Below are 24,760 nucleotides of genomic sequence, written 5' to 3'. Positions count from 1 at the left end.
AATTTAGTGATTCAGCACTTCCATACATCACCCAGAGCTCCTCACCAGTGCCCTCCTTTATCCCCATCGCCTGCTTAACCCTCCCCTCAACCCTGTAACCATCAGTTTGTCTCTACAGTTAAAAATCTGTTTCTTGCTCTGTCTCTCTCTCTCTTTTTTCTCCTGTGCTCACTTGTTTTGTTTCTTAAATTCCACATATGAATGAAATCGCATGCTGTTTGTCTTTCTTTCTCTGATGGCTTATGTCACTTAGCATAATACTCTTCAGCTCCAATTAAGTCATTACCAATGGCAAGATTTCATTCTTTTTTTTTTAATCAGTCAAATTTTATTTTTTATGGCTGAGTAAATGACATTATCTGATAAAGGGTTAGTATCCATAATATATTAAGAATATATAAAGCTGGGGTACCTGGGTGGCTCAGTGGGTTAAAGCCGCTGCCTTCAGCTCAGGTCATGATCCCAGGGTCTTGGGATCGAGCCCCATATCAGGCTCTCTGCTCAGCAGGGAGCCTGCTTCCTTCTCTCTCTCTCTCTGCCTGCTTGTGATCTCTATCTGTCAAATAAATAAATAAAATCTTTAAAAAATATATATATATAAAGCTCAATAGCCCCAAAACTAATAATCCAATTAAGAAATGGGCAGAAGACATGAATAGACTTTTTTCCCAAGAGGACATACAGATGGTATGAAAAGAAGTTCAACATCACTCATCACCAGGGAAATACAAATCAAAACTACAATGAGATACCACCTCACACCTGTCAGAATGGCTAAAAGCAACAAGGCAAAAAAACAACAGTGTGGGTGAGGATGTGGCGAAAGGGGAACCCTCTTGCTCTGCTGGTAGGAATGCAAACTGGTGCAACCACTTTGGAAGACAGTATGGAGGTTCGTCAAAAAGTTAAAAATAGAATTACCCTATGACCCGGCAATGGTACTACTAGGTATTTACCCAAACAATACAAAAATACTAATTTAAAGGGATAGATACACCCGATGTCTTTAACAGCATTATCTACAATAACCAAATAACAGAAATAGCCCAAATGTCCATTGACTGATGAGTAGAAAAAGAAGAGGTAGCATATATACCAGCAGATTTTTCTCTCTATATAACCTATCGGTGATCAAGGTAATTTCTCTTCCTTCTTCCTTCCTTCCTTCTCATTATCTTAAAACTTTTCTCTCTCTCTCTCCTGCCCTCCTTTCTTCACTCCTGTCCTTCTCTCCTTTCCTCCTTTTTTCCTTTTTATTTAAATTAGTCAAGCACCTACCATGTGGGTGGCGTGATGAATCAGTGGTGACCAAAGAGCAAAAATCCCTGCCCCCTCAGGGATGAACAATTAGAAAATCAATGAACACCAATAACTAAAATTGGGACACATGTTATAAAACAACAGAACCAAATGCTGTGAAGAGGATAACAGAGGGGACTTTCCATGGGGTGGAGGTGGTGAGGTGTGTTCTCAGCTGTTACCATGTGGCACCGGAAGGAGCCCAGAATGTGGAGAAGGTGTGTTCCTGGCAGAAGGGACAGTGGCAGAGACTCCTGGGACGGTGCTCTGAAGATTTGAGAGCAACTTGTTTGTCTCTTGGAGGCCACTGCCTCTATTTTTTTTTTTTTCATTTCTTTTCAATAAGAAATCACATTTTTCTAAGTGTTCTAAGTGGAAATGTCAAAGGGCTCTGTAAGGGAGAGGTTGTTTTCAAAGTGAATTGTTTACTCTCTTCCCTTGTAAATTTAAGACATGAGTGGCTTGAGTGCCTGAGGATCACGGCACCAAACAACAAAATACCACTGGAAAAGGACTCCGTGTGAGCAAAGCTGTTCCCTTGTCATAATTAACCCTCGTCATAAGCTCTCCATTCAGCACAGTTTCTCCGAGAGTTCACTGCCAGAGAGAGGAAGGCATCTTGTCATCTGCGGTAATTATATGGGTTCACTTATTTGAGTCCCTGAAATTTGTTTGACCTGAAGATTAAGGCAATTTAAGCCGAAATTTGTTTTGGTTCTAGAGTGGGACAGGCAGTGGGGGACGGGGGTGGGGGTCCTAAATGCGAGACCGTGGCAGCTTTGAAATGCCAGCTGGGCCCTGGTGGGGCAGAGACGGGGCTGACCCTTTGCCTGTCTGATTTGTGCCTGTCTCTGCTATGCAGGTGATGTGATTCGACACCAATTAGCGGGTATGGACAAAAGTCGTCCGTTTCCCCGGTTAGCAAAACCGTAGAGAACCAGGCACCTCTTCAAACATGACAAGCGGCACACAAGTCATTGCCTTCATTAATGCTCATCAGGACTGACAGGCGGTGAGTTACGGAGAGATGCTGGAAAGGCAGAAAATGTGATTGGCCACACAGCATCAGGGAGGACAAAACCTCCTGATGTTTGGAGCAGGTGAAATAACCAGGCAAAATTTAAGTTTATTACTGCCCCAGAGCATGGACTCAGAAGGTGTCTGTAAACATCTTGTGCCTCTCAAGGACTCGCTGGACCAGGAAGAGGGAAGATGCTTCCCAAAGACTCCCGGCCTCCACTCTGCTGTGTAAAGTATGAGATGTGAACTCATTTCCAGAGACCACAGAAGTTTGTAATCCTCCAGTGTTTCAGAAGATTGTGAGCATGCTCACAAATAATAAACAAAAACTGAAGTGTGGCTTTGGTGGGCACCATTTTATAATATATATCTGTGTTTGTTTCAAATCATGACCTTCGATGCATAAAAAAAATGAACTTGCCACATAACGAATGTTCACCGTGCCCCTTGCTGTCAGAACTGACCTAAAACACTGCTGTCTCGAGCTTTTTGCCAGCATAAGAACAAGGTGGACCCCATTTCCTCAAGAGCCCCCAAATCCTCAACTCAGAATTCTCGCCAATTCGTACCCTTCTATGAAAATTTCTCTTTATAAAACATTTTATAGTTACTCTGGTCCTCTTTTTGTCTATGATCCAAAAAAAGAAAGAAAGATCTACAGGATTTTTTAAAATACAGAAACCAGGTATAAATATATATATATATATATTTAATATATGTAAATACATTATATATTATATATTACATTATATATATATACATATATATATATAAAAGATTAATTACCTTAACCTTTAGGTCACCCAGATTTCAGGAACTCAAATAACTGAACCCACGTAATTACTGCAGATCACAAGATGCCTTCCTCTCTCCAGCAGACAACTCATATGTTGAGACATGTATATGTATACATAAATACACACATTATCATGCTTTTTTAAAAAAAACTACATATTTTATATTATCAGTTAAAGAAGTGAGCTGAGAAATTATAGGCCCAATGGGAAAGAATTTTTCCTTCATATACTTTGGAATTTGGGACTTTTACAATTAGCATGAAAATGCAGGTTGATGGTATAAACTTATATGATTATATAATCAGTAGTATGGAGAACTCAGAAGCAGGAATGGGACCTTCAAGTTTTGCAAGACTCCACCAAAACCCCAGAGAACCAACATCCAGGGGGACAAAGTGACTTACACATCTGATCAAAACGAGTTTGTTGGTTTAAAATGATATAAATAGTCAATACCTGCCTTCCTCCGGCCTCTCAATATTTATAGAATGTCTATCTCTCCTTCCAAGTAGGCTGAGAAAAGACATTTCACTCAAGTCAGACCACAGCTACACTCAAACTCTAAATTCGAACTCAAAAACTCAGTTGATAAAAACAATATTTATGACCAATTGCCTGAAGGAAGTGCCATTCTGTCACCTTCCTCAACCAGCATTTCCTAAGTGTGTCTTTTGGGACATAAATTCCGCAAGATGTCCAGTCCAGTGCAGAAAGAATTCTTTAGTCCACCAAGTTTGGCAAATGCTACATATTATGTCCCCCTCCAGAAGTTCAGAATACACAGCAGGGTGCTCTGAGAATTCAGGAAGTCAAGAAAAAGCCTTCCATTTATTAAACTAGAATTTTCCAAACTTATTTGGTAAAGAACCTGTTTTTGTGCAAAATCCAGGTAACGCACTCAGGGGAAATGCCACACCAGCTGCTCCTAAACGTCCTCCTCATTTGCAGCCAACGGCTTCTTCCCTAGGCCCTGCGGTGCGCTCCGTCCTCCTGCTTCTCTGGCAGTTCTTGATGCTTCCCCTCACTTTCTGTCAATGCACTTTGAAACATGTTATTTCAATCAGTGGGGAAATTATTGTGAAATTTTGATCTTACCATCAAGGATAGAAAGTCACTAAATTTGAGCTACTATTATGAACAAGCAGAATGCTGAATGCTCTCACAGACCCCCCAAGATAAACCTTGGAAGGATCCTATGAAGAGATCACTGTTATTCTCAGTTAGCGACCAGGAAAAGAGCCCAAATAGTCTCGTGCAGCCTTGCCCGAGAAGGCACGGAGGGATCAATTCCAGAGCCTGGAGCCTGGACTCAAACCCAAGCAGCCTGACCTCTCCGCTCACAATTATAACCTCTATATCATCAATTGTCTAAGAATACCCACGAGGGACTGTTCTTAGTGATTTCCCTGCCAGAAATATTTTTGATTCTAACCACTTCTTATTTTTTAAAATATTTTGTTCACTATACGTTATGAAAAGGGTGTGTTTCCCTTTTCCCATTGACCCCAAACACCTACAACCCCAAGGGTGGCTTAGCAGGTGTACAGAACTTTGAGGCATGTGTGTGGTGGAGCAACCTTATACTGGCACCGCATGACATTTTTACTCTTATTTTCCCTTTGCCTCATTTTACCTCATTTTGTTTCTCATCAGTTTTAATTCACTTTTTTATTGTTCTACTGTGCCTATGCTATACAACTACAGGAGACGAGACAGAAACCTATCGTACCTCTAGCACTTTCTATATATCTTCTAAGTGCCACAGACCTTTCCTCTCCAGCTGCATCATCATAAAATATCATTATGAAAATGAGCCAGGATTGAGTTTCAGTCATAAACATACTTTCTTCGCTAGAGAGCTTTAACCCAGCCAGTCATTCAGCACACAGTGCGTCACACGGGAGAAAATTTGTCAAGAGCCCAGTTTGTCATCGATAGATAAGTAAAAGGCAGTTAATGTAAATTGCATGTCTAAAATTCATTCCACTTACGGTTCAGGAAGGACCTTGAGTCTGACATCCAAAGATTGCAGTAAGAGTGAGGAACGTGGTGGCCATTCTCCATTTACTCCAGCATCTTTCTCCAGAGAGCACTTTGCTGTTGTCCTATTTACTCCTCCTCGTTACACTTGTTTGGTCGCTCTGGCATGTTACATGAGCCTTGAAACCCGAGCAAACATTAGCGGCAGTTCCCCAGAGCACTTGCTTAAACTATGTTGAGAGAGCTGGTTCCAACCAAGTTCAGACAAGTCCCGACTGCCCTGTGTGGGGGAACGGGCTCCATTGCAAAGATGGCTGACCACGTGAGGCGCTGACTCGACTCACCTGGGCAGTCGTGGTGCTGACGACCACCACAGGGCCCATCTGTTTCACTCACCTGGATAACGGAACCAAAGACCAGACGTAGAGTTCAAACATTTAACCAGTTGTTTATTTATTTATTTTTTAGAGTTTATTTATTTATTTGAGAGACAGATTGAGAGAGAGCTAAAGAGAGCACAAGAGGGGTGTAGGGCAGAGGGAGAAGCAGACTGCCCTCTGAGCAGGGAGCTGACTGGGGACTTGATCCTGAGACTAAGGAGTCATGACCTGAGCCAAAGGCAGAGGCTTAACCTGACTGAGCTACCTGGATGCCCTTCAGTTGTTTTTTAAAAAAAAAAAAAAAAAAACAGAATAAGGGGTGCCCAGGGGACTCAGCCAGTTAGGGGATCCACTCCTGATTTTGGTTCAAGCCATGATCTCAGGGTCATGATGTCAGGGTCATTAGCTCGAGCCCCCTTGTTGGGCTCTGTACTCAGCTTTGTTTGAGACTCTGCCTCCCTGTCCCTTTGCCCCTCCCCCTCCCTGCTCTTTCTCTCTAAAACAAATAAATAAATCTTTAAAAAATAATAAATAACATTTTGTTTCATTGTAGAAAACTTAAAAATATAGAGATATATAAAAAGAAGAAAATATATACAACACCAAAATGGTACTCTGGGCAGGGGGAATGTGAGGGAATGGTTTCCAGATTTGGATTCATACACACATACATGTACACACACATGCACTGCATACAGATTTGGCATATATGTATGTGTGTATATACATACCTGTGGGCATGTGTGTGTACACCTGCATATGCATGTGTGTGTGCATACAGATACATGTGCATGTGGGGGGGACACGAGTGTAAGTGCATATGCACCCTTGTGTGTGTGCGTGTGTGTGCCTGTAGCATCACAAATCAAGCCCAGTGGTCAAGAACGTAACTTCCACTCAGTTCCCTGGTAGACTGTCTTCCTATTTGCCATTACCTGGTTTCTCAGTTCCACGGGGAGATTTTACTTTCCTGCCACCCTTCAGTCAGGCTTGACTGTGTCCCATCTTGCCTTGGCCAATGAAGGAGAAGGAAACCGAAATGAGAACGGTAAGAGCCAGCACACAATTCACTGTGTCCGGTCTTTTCTGTTTTCCATGACAGCTGTCCTGTCAGCCTGCCCTTCGAAGTGAGCACAGAGACAAAGCTGCAGCAGCTACCCGGCTGCCCCTCTAGGGACGTGTGGGGATGTGATGGGGAAATCAACCTTCTTGGGTAAAGCTGCTACGGACTGGGGACTCTTGGCTGTCACAGCACAATCCAGCCTGTCCCGGTTGCCATACTACCTTCCCAGAAACCAGTGGCAATCCACTTCAAAGGCCCACACCGAAGTGATCTTAAGAAGCTATCTTCTTAAGACGATCAGACTAAAGGCGACAAGCATCTACACCAGAAATGGTGCTCAGTCACCAGGGCCTTAGATGGTTCTCTTAGAAAGCCATGGTTAAGGTAGGATCTTGGTGTTTGCTTCATGTGCGATATATCTTCAGGAAAGGTGAAGATACAATAGCTTTCTTATCAGTACATCAATATCCTGTATTGCATACTTTAATAAGTATATTGCAAAAATTCATATAAGAGGTGATACAGCGTTCTTGTAAGGGTACTGAAATGATCAGGCCTCAGTCTGACTTCCACATTCCCCTTTGCCTACTCCATCATAAGAGAATATTTGACCTTTCCTATCTCGCAATCGGCTAGGCAGCAGTTAGGACCGACTTGCCAGTTAAGTCTGGTGTTGTGCTATCACAAAGTGTGTGGGATTTCCTCTTTACTGAGATGCACCCAAGTTTATTTCAGATTGGATTGTCTGACTTATTGGTCTGTGTTTCCCCTTTTCCACCATCCTACAATATTGTTGCTGGGAACTGGGCTATGAGAGAATTTATGATGAGGCACTCTGGGTATTCACCTAATAAAACCCTCTTAAATAGAGCTTAAAGTTCGATAGTTTTATAGTGGACTTGATACTGTTGTTATAATAAAATTTGACTGTATTCCACACCAAGTAGTTATAGGAATAAAAGTAACCCAGCATAGGCAGATTGTGTCATCCACCACCTGAGATCATTTTTAAATGGAAGCTGTAATACCAAGGATAATAGTGATCATATAATAATATTTATTATAATGCTTTGTATTTACTGTTAACCCGTTATGTTCTGGTAAAAGAAACCAGATGAAGTTTTAGCAACTCACTCAAAATCACACAGCTAGCGTAGGCTTTGAATACATATCTGTGTGACCCAGAGCTGTCATCCTGTCTTCAACTGACCTTCAGCTATCCAAAGCAAGTTGAGATAACTCACAAATAAAAGAAGTACACTTCTTTTAACCGTTTCTATGGTTTCAGAATGCTTGTGGTATCTCCAGGCATAATAGTCTTTAATAAATACTTGATAAGATGGAAGAGAAGGGACAGGATGTTTCATTCACTTAATATATCAGTCAGGAGGTCATTAATTCCCAAACATTTATTGAACACCTACTACATGCTAAAGATGATGCTGGGAACTGCCGATAAAATGGTGGACAGCAGGTAACATTCCTACCCGGAGAGAATGTAGTCTTACAATAGAGAAGCTAAATTTAAATAAATAAATGAACAAGCACATAACTAAGTACTGCTTCGGAGTTTGTGAAGGGAGTAAGCACAGTGGGGCCCTGGGGATATCACCTTGGGGTGGATGGATGTGGGCGAAGGCACACTTTAGGGAGGGTAATAGCAAAACCTCTCTGAAGAGATGACACTTGAACAGAGCTGAGAGATTAAGAGCTTTCCACGAAGAGCCAGGCAAAATCAGATCTGCAAAAGCAACCGCCAGGGCCTGAAGCAGGAGAAAACTTTGAATGAGCACGAACTTGGGGAAGCGGAGGCAGCAGATGAGTCAGAAAGGTCAACAGGACCACGTGCTAAGAGGGCTGGGGGCTGGTGGTATGAAGCAAGATTTTCATTCCAAGGACCATGGGCAAGCTACTGACGTTTTAAGTGAGCGTGCTATTCTCAAGTTGAGAGGACAGCACCCAGAGGCATTGAAAGAAGCTTCAAGAGTGTTTGACCTGGGTGCGGGGAAGCTAGTTACAACAGATGAATTCAACCAGAATCCTACACTGCCCAGTGTTTCAAAGTTTCCTGCTCTATCCAAGTTCCCTCCCCTTTCCACACCCTTCCTCACCAAGCAGATCTCTCCATGGTTTGCTGAATGTTCCCATGTGAAGTCTGTGCTCCCTACCCCAGGCTTCGAATTTATCCCAAATACCCCAGGATGCCATCTTTGGATTCCTTGCTAGTCTAGTTTGCAATTAATTTGAGCCACAGTGTTTGCATGCATCTGGCCTATATCAGTTTCATACAAACTAAAACAGTGTTAAATATTTAACAGTTGCACAGAAAAATATTTATAAGGATTCATCCCCCTTAGCATAACTATTTACATCTCTCTATACACACATAAAATTTCACATCGTTGTAATCAGTGTTTACATAAAGTTGTGTGGCATTTTTTTATTTACATCTTTTGTAAGCATTTTTCATGCTTCTATAATTTTGATATTTATCATTTTTATGAGTGCATACTACGTACAGGTTCATGTATCATAGTTTAATTAATTCTTACTTAAGAAATAAATATATTACCCATATATCTTCCCATATATCTTCCTAGTCCAAATTGGTTCCTAGACCCTTCTCAGGATGTTTCTGGAGCACTTAGAACCTTTTACAAGCAAACAAAAATTAAGGAAAATTAACTTTTAAAATGATTATATATTCAGGACATTCAAAGAGGTTTTTCTCCTTGGTTTTTAAAATACTTTTTATAAAGTGTGTCACACTCCATTAGCTTTCTTTTTAGATTTATTTGAGAGGGAGAGAGAGAGAGAGCGTGAGTGGGAAGGGGAGAGGGAGAGAGAATCCGAAGCAGACTCCATGCCAAGCGCAGAGCCCAATCTGAGCTGAAACCAAGAGTTGGACACTTAACTGACAGAGCTACCCAGCTGTCCAGCCCCACTATTAAGTTTTGTGACTTTACTTCTATAAACCACTACTGTCTTTGCTTTTCTCTTTAATCTTAGCTTTTTCTTTGGTTCCATTTCCTTTAGACCAAAACCCCAGATTGGTTTACACATTCCATAGTACTCCCTCATGCTTCTGTAGTTTGAATCTTTTCCTCTAGACCCTGAAGCTGGCTTAGACTTCTTCCTTCTAAAAAGTAGCCATGGTTTTTTGTTTTTGTTTTTGTTTTGTTTTGTTTTGGGGAGTTCCTTTGGGGAGTGACTTGCACTTTAATGAAAATTATAAAAAGGAAAGATATACAAAGTTCTACTACTTTCTTAGATTTTTATTTTTTATTTTTTATTTAAATTCAGTTAGCCAACATATAGTACACCATTATTTTTTGATGTGTTCAATGACTCATTAGTTGCACATTAACTCCCAGTGCTCATCACATCACATGCCCTCCTTAATGCCTGTCACCCAGTTACCCCTCCCTCTAGCCACCTCCCTTTCCACAGTTTGTTTCCCGGAGTCGAGGGTCCTTCATGGTTTTTCTCCCTCCCGGATTTCTTCCCTTGAGCTTTCACTACACTAGATTTCATTTACTGGTGGAGATTCATCCTTTTCTCTAGGCATAAGTCTCATGTAGCTGTCATCATTGTAAATTTACAACCCTCTCCCCCTCATCATAACTCAATAAGCATTGTTCCTACTATTACAATTTTTTCATAGCCAACATTTTTAATGGCAACATAAATTTCCTTTGATTAGAGATATCGTGGCTTTGTTGACCATTTTCCTTTTTTGCACTTTCTAAATTTGTGTAGGCTTCTTGTTAAAAATCAGTGCTTTGCCATGAAGCAGAACTCATCCTTCAGGAGCCTTCAAGCAATGTTTCATCAACTGCCGCTGTTTTTGGCATTTGCATTGAATTTATTAGACTGCATTTTCACCTTCTCCCAGCTCTTCCTTCTTTCCATGCCCTTTCTGCTTTCCTACATAGCTTGGAATTCCCTATGACAAGCATTTGATTTGATTTTCCCTTGGTTACAAAGCACCTTCTAATCTGTCAGGAAAGCTCATGCCTTACATGGCTTACTGCAGGAGTAACGCCTCGCAATGCATCAATGATTGTCAAACACATCACACACGCTCTCAAGATGAGCCCAGAGGGTGTTCATTCAGAGAGAGGGAGAGGGGGAGGAAGGCACACCTCCTCCGTGAGAGAGAGAAAGAGCGATGGTGAAGGGATGTGGAAGGGCAGCTTTGGTTCCTAGGAGAAGCATTCCACACTGAGAAATGCATCTGAGGGAAATGGACCTCCATGATGGATCGTTCCACATTGATAAGGGAGACCTGGAAATGGCATTGGCTAAACACCACTATCCATTCAGTGCATTAATGAGACAGCTTTCAGAATTCCCTGGTATAAAGAGGGCCATCAGTACTAGAGAAGTCCAGAGGTATTGCGGCATATTAGAGCAAGATGGATGCTTGCCGAGGGGATGTGGGTTTTTTCATGCTGTTCTTCCTTTTCCTGCACATCCCTGTCAAAACGTGGCAATAAGCAGAAGTCTGAAATCCCACCTCACTCTTGTAAATAACTGTATGATAATTTCACTGCAGTAAATGTGAAAAACATCTGGATCACTCACACTGGTCAGCTTCGAAGTTAACCTGATATTGTGGTGACAGTTTCCACAAAGCTCTTGAAGTCGAAACATTTTCTTACTCAAATAGATGTCCAAAGACCACGCTGTATTGGATAGGGGATTTGTTTTCTTGTTGCTCTACTGTGTTAATAAACAACAGGCATTCATATACTATTCATTTATTTGTTCATTTGTGTATACCCTACTACATATTTCACAAAGGATTTGAGGCAGTTACTAGACTACTATTAGGAAGCTTAGCAAGAGTGTATTAATAAGGAAATAGTATGTACTGTGATCAGATTAATCTTACTGGAAGTGGCTAGAGCATTATTTCTACTGGCTTAAAATGTACCTGTTGCACAGGATAGAGCTAACATCCCCTATAAGAACAGTGCATATGTGGCTAGCTAATTATGCAACACCTGAGCTTTTGCAAGTAAGAAAAGTTTGAAAACTTCCCATTGCCAGTGTTGTGTTTGACTCAATCCTTGTTCCCTCATGAAACCCTATTAAATAAAAGAAAATAAATTAAAATGAGCTATAAATATATAAAAAGAACAGTCTAGGAGAGGCGATCTCAAGATGATTTTGGAATATAGAAAACAGATGAAAGGATGAGATTTTTCTAAGAAACCTGAATGCTTGCACAGGGGGAAACCAGTACAATGTAAGCCAATTAGAAGACCAGAACTCTGGGCATCAAAACCACTGAAGAAATCAGCAAAACCTTAGAGGGAAAATAAAGGGGGAGATGCTGGTAGAAAAGTCAGAACCCCTGGCCTGTTATCTATTCCAACCCGCCAGGCAGCTATGTTTTCTTCACCCAAATGAGAGGCTTATTCTGTAAAACATGTAAGCCAGTGTTGTTCTGTTCTAGGGGACCCTAGACACAAGACATAATGAGAGGGCGACGATGTGATAAAAACAACACAGTTGAGTTGAAGTTACCCTAACCACTGCCCATAACTTTTTAAAAATTGTCCCCACCCCCAACAATGCTGGCACTGACTTCCCCAACAATCACCACCCACCCTAAACTCTGGACCTGGACTTGGCTACAGACAAAGCTTGTTGTTCCATCTTTCCAAAGAACGATAGGTAAGAGAAAAAGTCAAAGATATAGCCATTGGAGTCCACCCCCCACCCCGCCCCGGTGTAACTATCAGGACTAACCAAATCACTAAACAATTTCTGTTCATAGAACAGAACTTTTATTTAATTAGTTAGTGTCTGGTCTGCCTTAGAAATTGAAGAAATAAGTTTCTACAATATCTTAGAAAATAAACAAACAAGGTTACACACAAAAGAATAGGTATTAAAACAGTATAGGATTTTTCAGTAGCACTACTTGAAGCCAAATGAAACAATGTTTTCTTTTGTTTTTTAATTTAAATTCAGTGAGCCAACATATAGTACCTCATTAGTTTTTGATGTAGTGTTCAATGATTAATTAGTTGCCTCTACACCCAGTGCTCATCGCATGTCCTCCTTAATGTCCATCACCCAGTTACTCCATCCTGCCACCACCTACCTCAATACTCTAAAAGAAAATTGATCTTTGATGGATGGCCCCATCCCTGGCCACATCATAAATCCAATGTGAGAATAGCAAATTCAATTTTCAGAAATTCAAGGCATCGAGACTCCCCTCGTGTCATTCTCAGAAAACCACTTGAAGTTGTGCCTCTCCAAAATGAGGGAATAGACTAAGAAGGACAAAACAGACCACTTCTTCCAGGCAATATAAGATCAACCACAAGAAGAGGGGTGGAAAAAGTCTTAAAAGACTAGATAAGCAGATTAGAAGGCAACCAGTCTAGAGCAGAAGACCGATCTAGAGCAGATCGTTTCAAAAGAAAACATTTCTAAATATTAGCTCAGTTGCTGTGGAAGAAGGTACTCTGAAGGAGTCTCCACTTCTTTTGTAGAGTTTGGGGAAAATGGTTATATATTGAAAATTAAGCACATTTTTATATAAAAGCAATTATTAACTCCAATGTAAAAAGTGTTTCCAGAAAGAAAAAGGTAATCATAGTGCCCTACAATTGAATGATACATATGAAGTCAGGTAATGTAATGGATAAACGGGCAATTAAGCAAAAGTAGATTACAATAATATTGTGTAAATGGAGGAACAAGAGGGAAGGAGAGGTGTGGGAGAGGGCTTGAGGCAGAGCTAGGGCTAAATCCTCATTTTTCATACTACAAAGTGAAGAGGTGATGGTCAACAGTTCAAATCAACAATTGCTAATAGTATAACACTTAGAAATATGGAAGTCAAACCAAACTGATAGACATATATATGGCCAGTAACTATCAGTTCTATGTATAATTGATACATATATATAATTATATGTAGAGTTGATAGTAACTGACTCTGGGGACCAAGGTATTCAGGGATAAATTGGAGTAGGGAGGAGGCAAAGAGAAAGTGTTTTGTGGAAGTTTTATAGTACTGATTGATTCTTAATTTGCATGTCCTACTTTCATAAATTTCTGGAGAAAAATTTTTTTAAAAAGAGAGGAAAACAGTAGATACCTTCTTGTCCTGAAGGTTAAGACATTTACATGGGGGACTGAAAAAAAAAAAAAAAGAGAGAGACATTTGTGTTGATCACACTATTCTTATACATGACTGTGTGTTTAAATTGCTTTGTAATTAAATCCTTAAGAGTTATAATAGAGGTCGATTCTACAGAACTTGCTGACTGCTTGATGAATGGTTGGTGAGAGAAAGGAATAAATCAGTCCCTTGCCGTGAGGATGGATGTGTGCTGTTTGAAGAATCAAACTCAACAAAAAAGAATTCAAGTGGCAAATCTGTTTAGTTTTCCAAAAATTCCTTCCCATTTTAAGGTGCCATCTTGACCATCTGACCTAAGAAGCATTCCTGAGCCACACATGCAGAAGCTCCCTCTGATGCTTTTAAATACTCCCTCAGACGCACAATTAGACACCCTATGTCTAATTTCAGATCTCTTCCCCAAAGATTCCAGGGGCTAGGACTGGGGGGGGGGGGTCCTTATCTTTGTCAGTAAGCTATTAAAACAAAACCAAAAACAAACAAAAAACCAAAAAGGACCCACCTGTCCCTGACATCTAGGAACTGGTCTGACACAGCTATGTCTCCGTGTTTCTAGAAGCTGGGTTGTTACGCACAGCAAGGCTGTTATTGTCCCAGACATCAACACTCTTAACACCAACACCAGACAAAGCCACTGTGACACCAGCCTAAAGTGAGACACAACAGGGCCCCTTCATTACCTCCCATAAGCACAGACAAGACAAGGTCAAGGTGCAACCCACCGAATGCCAAAGTCCTCCTCCCAGCCTTTGTGAGTGACAGCTGCTTCTGGATCAACTACCCCTTTATCCTAGCCCTCCCTGCTTCCCTCAAAACTTAACTTGAGAAACCAGATCATGGGATTGTCTCCGTTTCCAAAAAGCATCCCATTTACAGGAAATCTTTCCTTCCTTCAACTTGGGGGAAAAAAAAAAATCACCCAACCAAAGCCCAGATCCTTTAACAGACAGTTTGTAGCACCGTCTTACTGAGACTTCCTAGTTCCCCTGGTGCATGCTCTCCTTTGTTGCAATGAGTAATAAACAAGACTCATTCAACTACTGGTGTGTTCGGGAGGAGTTTTGGCTGCAGGGCATTGATACAATGGAGTTCTTTTGTCCATCAAAGCTTCCTGGACTGAGTAGAGATAATTCTTCCTGTGAACAAGCATCACTTTTCTCTTAAAATAGGCATAGTGTCCCTTGGATGAGTTCTTCAGCTCCCACAACATTCCCAACTCAGTTCAGGTGTAATTATTTCCTCCTTCATGACTAAAAAGTGGGGTTTGGATTCAGATGATCAGATTTCAAATGCTGGGCCCATTGCTTACAGCACCTCTAGTTACATAATCTCTCTGGGTCTCAGATGCTACATCCTACATCTTGGATAATTCCAGTTCCACCCCACACTGGGCTGCCATGAACACTGAAGAGACAAGTTTGTAGGTAAAGGGCCAAACACAGTGCCTGACCCATTTCTGTTTTCAACAACTGCTCGTTGCTCACATCACCCTTTTTCCACACTGAAATTATTTTGCATGAAGGAATTTAAGATTAAAATTGAGAAGAGAACATTATTTTAAGGTCTTTTAAGTATGTCTAGCACATTGGGACACCTGGTTGGCTCCATTGTTAAGCATCTGCCTTTGGCTTGGGTCATGATCCCAGGGTCCTGGGATCCAGCCACGCATCAGGCTCCCTGCTCCGTGGGAATTCTGCTTCTCCCTCTCCCACCTCCCCATGCTTGTGTTCCCTCTCTCACAGTGTCTGTCTCTGTCAAATAAATAAATAAAATCTTTTTTTAAAAAGATTTTATTTATTTATTTGACAAACAGAAATCACAAGCAGGCAGAGAGAGAGGAAGGGAAGCAGGCTCCCCACTGAGCCCCTGATGCGGGGCTCGATCCCAGCACCCTGGAATTATGACCTGAGCGGAAGGCAGAGGCTTTAACCCACTGAGCCACCCAGGTGTCCCATAAATAAATAGAATCTTAAAAAAACAATTAAAAAGTCTAGCACACAGTAGGCTTTCAAACATGTTTTTGAATGAATGGGCTACAACGTATTTTGTATATTTTTTTTCCCTGCAGAGCTATCCATTCCATTTTTACAAAGTGAAAGCATACTAGGCATGTTCAAAGTTTCCTTCTGATATATTTTTAGTTAGTGTGAATAAACACAATCTTGAGAGTGATTTTAAGTTCAGGATTTCTTTCACATGAAGGGCATATCTGGAGTAATGTCAACCACTGAATTTTTTAGAGCAAAGACGTATCCCTTAATAGTTTATGTTGAAAAAATAGCACTTTTGCCTGCGCCTGGGAAAAAACTCCCACCCTGATGATATCCTACAATCGTTTTTAAGGATGAAATTCCCAACGCGATTTTTCACAGGCTTTACCAGTAGGTGGAATATTTTCACACAAGCCCACCCACCAAAGGATCACTTGTTTCTAAATATATTTCTTGTTTACCTTTTGAAAAGAATGCATCCATCTATCACTCTTTTGAGATTTGGGGAGGAAGTTGCAAAAGTCAGCAAGATCCACCCCTGGCAACCATGATTTAGAACATATTGCAGCAATCCCATTTGACATCACTAACAGTTTTTCTGGCTCAACCTTAATTCTGATGTATTGACAAGTGAAAATCTGGCGATGCAGAAGCATGGTGCCTAGATTCCCTCATGTTTCGAGAGCTCGATGGAGCTTCCTTCCAAACTATTTCAGCATCAGCCTTTGCCTTCACTCTATCTTGGAACTCTTATTTTTCACAGGCTTTCAACTTTGTTTTGTTATTCTTATGCAAGACCAAGTCAGGAGTTAAAAGGATTTAAATTGATCTGTATGTCTGTCTGTTTATCTATGTATATATATATTTACATTTTTATCTGTCAAAATATCTCTAGTAAAATCTCAATGATGAATTTTTTTAAACCACGATTGATGTAATGTCTTGACTGAAATGCTACTTTTGGTTTATGTATGAAAAAAAAACCCAACTAGGTTAATCTACAGCAGTGGTTCTCAAACTTTTCCATGTTTTACAAGAAGCTATTTAATTTTAGAAGTTCTGATGCTGAGGCTGCGGTGCATTCCAGTGAAATAACGGAGATTCAAAACTAGTCACCCATATTTTCTGAAACCCCTTGCCATGTTAATTCCAATGTGTAGCCAGGTTTGGGGCCAGTGATCCAAACTGGCTAGATGTGGGGCTGACTGTGGGTTAACAGTACAGGTACTGTCTAAAGCTTGTCAGGAATGCAGTGTCCTTGGTCCCTCCTGAGACCTATGGATTGAGAACATGATCTGGAGCAGTACTTCCCAAACTTTACTGTGCTTTCCAATAATCTCAGTATCTTTGCCAAAAGGAAGATTTGGATCGAGTTTTTAAGTCATAGATCCTGAGACTGTGTTTTAAATAATCTAACAAGGATAACAGTGCCTAGAGCTATTGATCTGACAAGGATAATTACAGCTATGGCTCTTAAGTAACTACTATGTACCAAACAATGAGCTAAGAGGTGTTTTGGTGCGTGTGTGTTTGTGTGTGTGTGTGTTTACAAGTTCTATGGAGAACTATGATAATTTGTATTTAAAAAATAAATTGAGGGGCACCTGGGTGGCTCAGTTGGTTAAACATCTAACCGACTGAGCCACCCAGATGACCCTCAATTTAGTTTGTTCAGCTCAGGTCATGATCCAAGGGTCCTGGAATCAGATTCCACATTGGGCTCCCTGCTCACCGGGGAGCCTGTTTCTCCTCTCCGCCCCACTCATGTACTGTCACTATTTGTCTCTCTCTCAAATAAATAAAAATCTTTTTAAAATTTTTAAAAAATTAAAAATTACAAAATAAATTGAGGATCAGAGAGGTAAAAACTATGGCTCCAAGTTTCTCAACTCCCATGTTAAAGACTTGCATCCTTCAGAGGGCTTATGAGTCACCCAATGTGTCCATTATATATGTAAATTATGAAATATTCTGTTTCAGTGTGGTTGAGGTGAGGAGACCCAGTAATCTGTGATCACCCCAAGAGACAGTCTGAGTCTCTCCTTAAGTTTCAAATAATGGCACCAAGGCAAGAAGATAGAAATGTAAAGTGATTCTCACAGAACATGCAAAAGGAATCCAGAAGGATTTCTACTTAGTAACGCTTTATTAGTATTGATAATATATAGTTAACTGTATATGCTTAAAGTAACAAGGCATACTACTGAAATGAATTTTTCAAGGGATGAGCTTCTTAGATTTTTAATAAATGGTAAGACACCATCATTGTGCTTACCACTCTGGGACATTCAAAAGAAGTGTAATACACAGCATGTCCGTGAAAGCCACTTTTATAGGAGACAGATATAAACCCATAAAGTAGTTAAATAATAACACAAGGTGGCATATGGTAGATGCCAAATGAGCAACAGAGGCAGTACTCATAATGATAGTAGCTACCACTTGTTGAGGGACTATTATGTGGCAGATGTTTTATATAAATTGCCTCATTCAATCACTACAATCTATGTAAAGTTATAATTAATATTCCTATTTTACAGATAAGGTAAAGGAAGCTCAAGGAGTTATGTGATTTTTTCCAAGGACTTCCCGATATTAAATGCCAAACTGGGATTGCAAATCCAGGTCTGTGTGACTCCAAATGAAATTCTATTTCTAGAATGCCTTATTGCCTCTCCTACACTAGACTACCTCCTCCATTTTCTTGGAGGTCAGTGAAGGAAAATATGCAGCAACAAAGAAAACTTTGTGGGGAGATTTTACAGGAGCTGCTTTCATAAAGACTGCTGGGATTTAAATAAACAGAAAAGGGGCAGGAGGAGAAATTGAGCCAGGAAAAGAACGACAGGGGAGCAGTATCAGGAAGCAAGGGGGTATTCAAGTTTGTTATGAATAGCCCGTTTGGGGAAGAAATATAGGGGTGGAGTGCATAAGCTAAGTTCATTTTGAAGGACCTTAAAAATCAATCCGAAGGGTATTGGTCTAAGAACAAAGTGATCTCAGAAGTTTTCAGGAAAGGGAGAGAAATGACTGTGGAGTTTCCGTAAAATGAATAAAACCCCGGTGTGATGGTTTATAGGGTGTGAAAGAAGGAATTTGTGAAGTACTTAAACCACATTGAAGCTTCGAGGAAATAGTAAGATGAGCACATTTTCAGAGCACAGGGTTTCTTTATGGAATTGGAAATATAAAGCAGTAACGTCTCAATAGTTCCAAGCTGTAGAGATCTAAGGGATTTGGAATCTTCTCTAGGCAGTGGAAAACCATTATGAGAGTCAGTCTAGGAGAGACAGGAAACAGAAAGACCTCTTAGAAAACAATGAAGTTTTAAATTGAGGTGTTGGCTATGGAAATGGGAAGGAAAGTACAAATAATGGCAACCAAGGGTCTATAGGAGATCAGGAGGTAAAGGGTGACCAACTGGTTTTCAGAGAGAAGTCAGAATTACCAAAAGATGATAATGCCTCAAGGACTGTGAGTTGTTTATCTATTTATTTGAGATCTAGACTTTGAATTTATAGTGTGAAGGAAATTCAATATCAAGTAGAACGTATTTCTTTTTCAAAAAATCCCAGTAATAATAATAGTTTATACATTTTCTTGGTTTTTTTTATTTATATGTTTTACTTATCGTCATGTTCAAGTAGCTCTTATATATATCACCCCATTGAAATCTCACTTCTCCATAGTGTCAGGGTAGAAATTATCACCCACATTTTATTTGTGAGGAAAGTCAGGCAGAGAAGTTCAGGTATTTGTTTGAGCTTACTTGGCATGTGAGTGGCCAAGTCAGGTCCCATGTGTTATGTCTTCAATCTAAAATCAGTCTCTTACAGCAAAGACAGCAAATCTCGGGCAGGAGGAGGCAGGGGTAGATGGAGTGAGCACACACACTTCTGTAGTGATGTGTAATTCCTTCCATTAGTCCCTAAGACAGAAACTATTGAATAAAAGTAGGTAATGACTTTGCACTTTCATTGTCATTAAATTTAAATTATAGAGGTAGAGGTACTTCTCATAAGTTTCCAGAAAAGGGAGAGGTCAGGAGAAGTGAAAGTTGGATAAAGGTGTGGGTTTTTTCCTTTTTCCTTTTGAAGAGCAAGTAATGCATGTCTAAACGTGGAACTGCTTTCACTGACCCTTTAATTATTAAGCTCCAAAGCTATTCATCTGCCTGATCAGAAGATGTCCACTCCAAATGAAGGCTCTTAGGGTCAACAACTCTCAGATTCTGGTCAGGACCCATCTATGGCACCCAGGCATGGAGGTCAATATTACTCAACACTTGAATTTTATTTAAAACTTCTCCAACTCCAACTGCGCAGGGAGATGATGAACCTTAAGATTGCATATGCCTCTGCATACATCTAACATTGCTTTTCTGGAAAGAGACAAATTAAAAAAAAATGGAATTCTTGAGACCTGGATACATCATCTATAAATTGCATCTACCTAAGCAAGTCATTTAATCATTCTGTTTTAGTTTCTTACCTGTTAATGGACAATGAAAAGCAATAATTTGTTAATCTATTTACTGATTTATTTCATGGACTGAAGACCTTACTATATACCAAGGATTGCATTCAGTACTGAAGAGCAGTATGGAATAGAACAGATTCTAGCCTACATGAAGCTTAGAGATTATCAGGTGAGATTATTATCAAGCAAATAATTATAAAAATAATCCTATTTAATAACACTAAGTTCTTAATACTTAGTGAGTCTTTCTAGAATGAAGGGATCTCCAAACATAGACATGATGATAAAAAATTAAGCAATTTTGGGTGCCTGGTTGGTGCAGTCAGATAAGCATGCGACTCTTGGTTTTTGCTCAGGTCATGATCTCAGGATTGTGAGATCAAGCCCAGTGTCAGGTTCTGAGCTCAGCATAGAGTCTGTTTAAGACTATCTCTTCCTCTGCCACCTCTCCCTCTCTCAAATAAATAACTAAACCTTTAAAAATAAATTAAAAATTAAGCAATTTTGAGGTCAGGGAAGAAAGCTAAATTTTATTGAGCACTTACTATCTACTAGGTAGAATACTAGGATCTTTATATGTGTATTCTGATTTAATTGTTTCCTCAAACCACACATTATTTGCTATTATGTATGTTTTCCCACAAAAGAATAAAAGCTCAGGGAAGTTAACTAACTGGCCCAGATTCATCATGTTTCAGTGCTTAAGAACCCAAATTTGGGAGTTAGACTATTGAGTTCAAATCCTAGCTCTATCCCTACTCTCTATGAACCTGGAAAGTTATATACTTTCCTATATCTCAGTTTTTTCATCCAAAAATTGAGGATAATAACATTATCTATATCATATGGCTGTTATGAGAATTAACGAGTTCATTGTACCTGACAAAAAAGAAATGTTACATAAATATTAACTACTATATTATTTTTAATATGAGGTGGTTTGACAGTTACTTTCATGCATCACATTGACAAGACCATGGTGCCCATTTATTTCATTGAACATCAGGCTAGATATTGCGGTCTAGGTATTTTTTAGATGAACTTAACATCTAGATCAGTAGATTTTCCATAAAACAGATTACCCTCCATAATGTGGGTAGGCCTCATCCAATCAGTTCAAGGCCCTAAGAGGAAAGACTGAGTTTTCCTGACAGCAAAAGGAATTCAGGCTCAAGACTATAATATAGAAACCCTGCTTGAGTTTTAAGCCTGTTTGGCTTACTCCATGGATTCTGGACTTCCAGTCTCCACAATAGGAACTATGTATCCTCTTGGTTCAGTTTGTTTGGAGACGCTGACAAATATAGCCATGCAGGCTGATTATGAATCCCTTTCAGATTGCAAAGGTTGGTGCAAAGTTTCGATGGACTTTCCTGTAGTTAAACCTGAAGATATTAAATTTGTGCTGCTCTCTTTTACCAATCTGGTTTTCAAAACAAACAAACAAAAAGATTTTGATGAGTTTTCACTGAAAAAAGCAGTGGTGGTCAGATCCAAAGAGATTGGACTACAGGTCTGTTCTCTTCATAGTCTAGAATGTTCCTTCCCCAAGGGCTTTGTCACTATGAATGGAGGCACATGTGACAAGTCGTATTTCTCTCATAATAGAGAGAAAAGTTTAAAATGAGATTCTAGACTTTCATTAGTTTTTCTGCTGCCCTAATTTCTTTTTCTCCTTTGCTTTCACACCAGCTGCAGACTTTAATTAAACTGTGGCAAGTCTCCTAAACTTGGCGGGCTTTCCAGAGAAAACAAGGGCATCTCCTCCCAGGGCAGATCTTTCCCTGAGCCCTCCAGCTTGCATTTATTTTCCCAACTGTCTGGATTAGCGGCTAGAAACCTTGCACGACCTCACATCTCGTTTCCTCCTCCCTTTGTTCTCTTCTACTTAGCGGATTTCACCAGAAGTTCCTGAGCTGTGTATTACTGTCAAGACTAACTCAAAGTAATATTTCACTGCTGTAATTATGGTAAATTACTACACTGGTTTATCATTTTGATTCTTTATTTTAAAGCACCATTCATAGCCACAGGATAAAACCATCATATCTGTATTTATGGATTAAATTAATGCATCCCTTTATTACGGACAATGATAAAATGAAAGGTGAAAAGGAAGCACAGTCTTATTAGGCTGTAGACAATGACAAATATATTAGAGACCATCTCAAAATGCTCCTGAAACTCTGTGACTCTGACACTGGGCTCTGCTTTCCATATGCACTTTGTGATTACCAAACTGTGTAGTCCAGGGAGCTGAAACTCACAGGAAGCTCAGTACTGCTTATGTGGCAAGGTTACTTAAATATACCAGTATATGTGTTTTTATTTGAAAGACCATTTTCTTCTGCAAAGCTTATTTTGCAAGCTGCATTACTGGACTCTTTCCTTCCACCTTCATTTTTTATTTTATTTTAACTAATTAATTAATTAATTTCCTTACTTTAGAAAGAGAGAGAGAGAGCCCAGGCATAGGAGAAAGGCAGAGACAGAGGGAAAGAGAGAATCCCAAGCAGGCTCCATGCCTGCCATGGGGCTCAACACTGGGCTTGATCTCACAACCCTGAGATCATGACCTGAGCTGAAGTAAAAAATCAGATGCTAAACAGAGCTCCCCCAGGCACCCCAACTTCCACCTTTACATAATAGCAGACAGTTTAAAGGAAAATTCTAGGAAATATTTATGTAAAGATGCTACCACCTGAATAAATGAGAAGTTTCAATGACTGGACAAATGTCAGGGAAGAAGAACATATATGTACCTTCTAATCTAGGGAACAGGGGCGAAGATACTGCAAAAGGCTAAAGAAAAGGTTTTCAAACCCAAAGAGGTGAGATGGGGAGGTCTAAGAGAGCAAGAATTTGAAAGAAACTTGAAACTAGTCTCTTCCTGACACCGAACTAGGATTTGCTTATATTTAAGGGCATTCTTTACCAGACAATAATCTCAAGAGATTGGGCATCAGTTTATCCATCCTGGTTAGGCACTGAATAGAAGTAATTTAATAAGTAGTCATTGGGTATAAACCATGTGTCTGACACTCAGCTAGGCATCAGAATGAAGCTGTCAACAAGAGAGAGGTGGGGCCTGCCTACCTGATGCTTACACTTTAATTAGAAAAAACACATTAAATCAAAAGTCATTAAGTAGACATTGCTGCTGTGGACATTGGGGTACAGTCACCAAACTATGGAAAGAACCAAGATGCCTTTCAATGGACAAATGGATAAAGAAGATATGGTCCATATACACAATGGAGTATTATGCCTCCATCAGAAAGGACGAATACCCAGCTTCTGCATCAACATGGACAGGACTGGAGATTACGCTGAGTGTAATAAGTCAAGCAGAGAGATTCAAGTATCCTATGGTTTCACTTACTTGAGGAGCATAAGGAATAACATGGAGGACATTGGGAGATGGAGAGGAGAAGTGAGTTGGGAGAAATCGGAGGGGGAGACAAACCATGAGAGACTGTGGACTCTGAGAAACAAACTGAGGGTTTGGAGCAGAGCGGGGTGGGGGTTTGGGTGAGCCTCGTGGTGGGTATTAAGGAGGGCATGTATTGCATGGAGCACAGGGTGTGGTACATAAACAATGAATTTGGGAACACTGAAAAGAAATAAAATAAAATAAAATGAAAGAAAAAACTCATTAAGTAGCTGATTATTTAGAATTTTTTAGAAGTTCTATTTAAAAAAACAAACAAACAAACAAAAAACCAACACAGGTATAGTTACCCGGTAGGGGAGATACCATGATCACAAAGGTGGTTTTTTTCCTGAGTGAGTCTTATTCACTGGACTCTGAGGTGCTGACCTGCGATTTCCCCAAATGTGAGAAACTCCGCTTCATCATTTGTGGTGGAGCGGGGGACTGTGTCATGTTTTCCCCTGTTTAGTTCTACCCAAGGAAAGAATGTTTCATTTTCTGTGTCGGTGTGGGTTTTTGTTTAAGCCTGAGCCCTTATTGAGTCATTTTTGAAGAAAATTAATTTGTTTAGGAAACTGAAAACAAAACAGGATATTACGAAAGCACATCACAAGATAAGGGTTGTTTGGGCTGGTTGAAAAAACTCAAAGAAAACCCCCTTGAGGAAGTGAGTTTACAAGCCTACAAATGAGTAAGGCTTCGCACAGATGATTCCCTCTGCCTGGAACTCGTCCCTTCCCTACACATGGCCAAGGACGTAGGGCAGGAGGAATCCTGACGAAAGCAAAGAGCAGTGAGCTTGGAGGACAGTGACGGAGGAGAAAAGGGCCGACAGGTGAAGTGGTCAGGTAGGTCTTCAGAAGACTGTGCCAGGGACTCAACAACCACGGGAAGTTTGAACTTTATTTTCAGAACAAAGAGAAGCAACTTAAACATTTTAGGCAGATGAATAACATGATTGAATTTGCAATTTAAAAAAGGTGTCCTCTTTGGAGAACAGGGCACTGATAGAAGAGCAGGTTTGGGACAATTTGAAGATAACCTCATTGGCATCGAAAGCGGGCTATGGGATGCGCAGTGCAGTCTGTGTATAGTAATTCTCTTAACATTTGCCTCCGCTCCATGGGGCAGGGACTCAGGGCTGGTT

General features: G+C 40.2%; 1 non-coding gene across 1 annotated transcript; it reads left to right on the top strand.

The window, feature by feature from the left end:
* Positions 1-23,913: 23,913 nt before the first annotated feature.
* On the top strand, positions 23,914-24,077 carry LOC116573820. Its single transcript, XR_004279025.1, has one exon. It is a non-coding gene; the product is annotated as a U1 spliceosomal RNA (small nuclear RNA).
* Positions 24,078-24,760: the final 683 nt, after the last annotated feature.

This window comes from Mustela erminea, chromosome 14, assembly GCF_009829155.1.
Source record: "Mustela erminea isolate mMusErm1 chromosome 14, mMusErm1.Pri, whole genome shotgun sequence".
NCBI lineage: Eukaryota > Metazoa > Chordata > Mammalia > Carnivora > Mustelidae > Mustela > Mustela erminea.
This window is presented reverse-complemented; position numbering and strand designations above follow the sequence as displayed.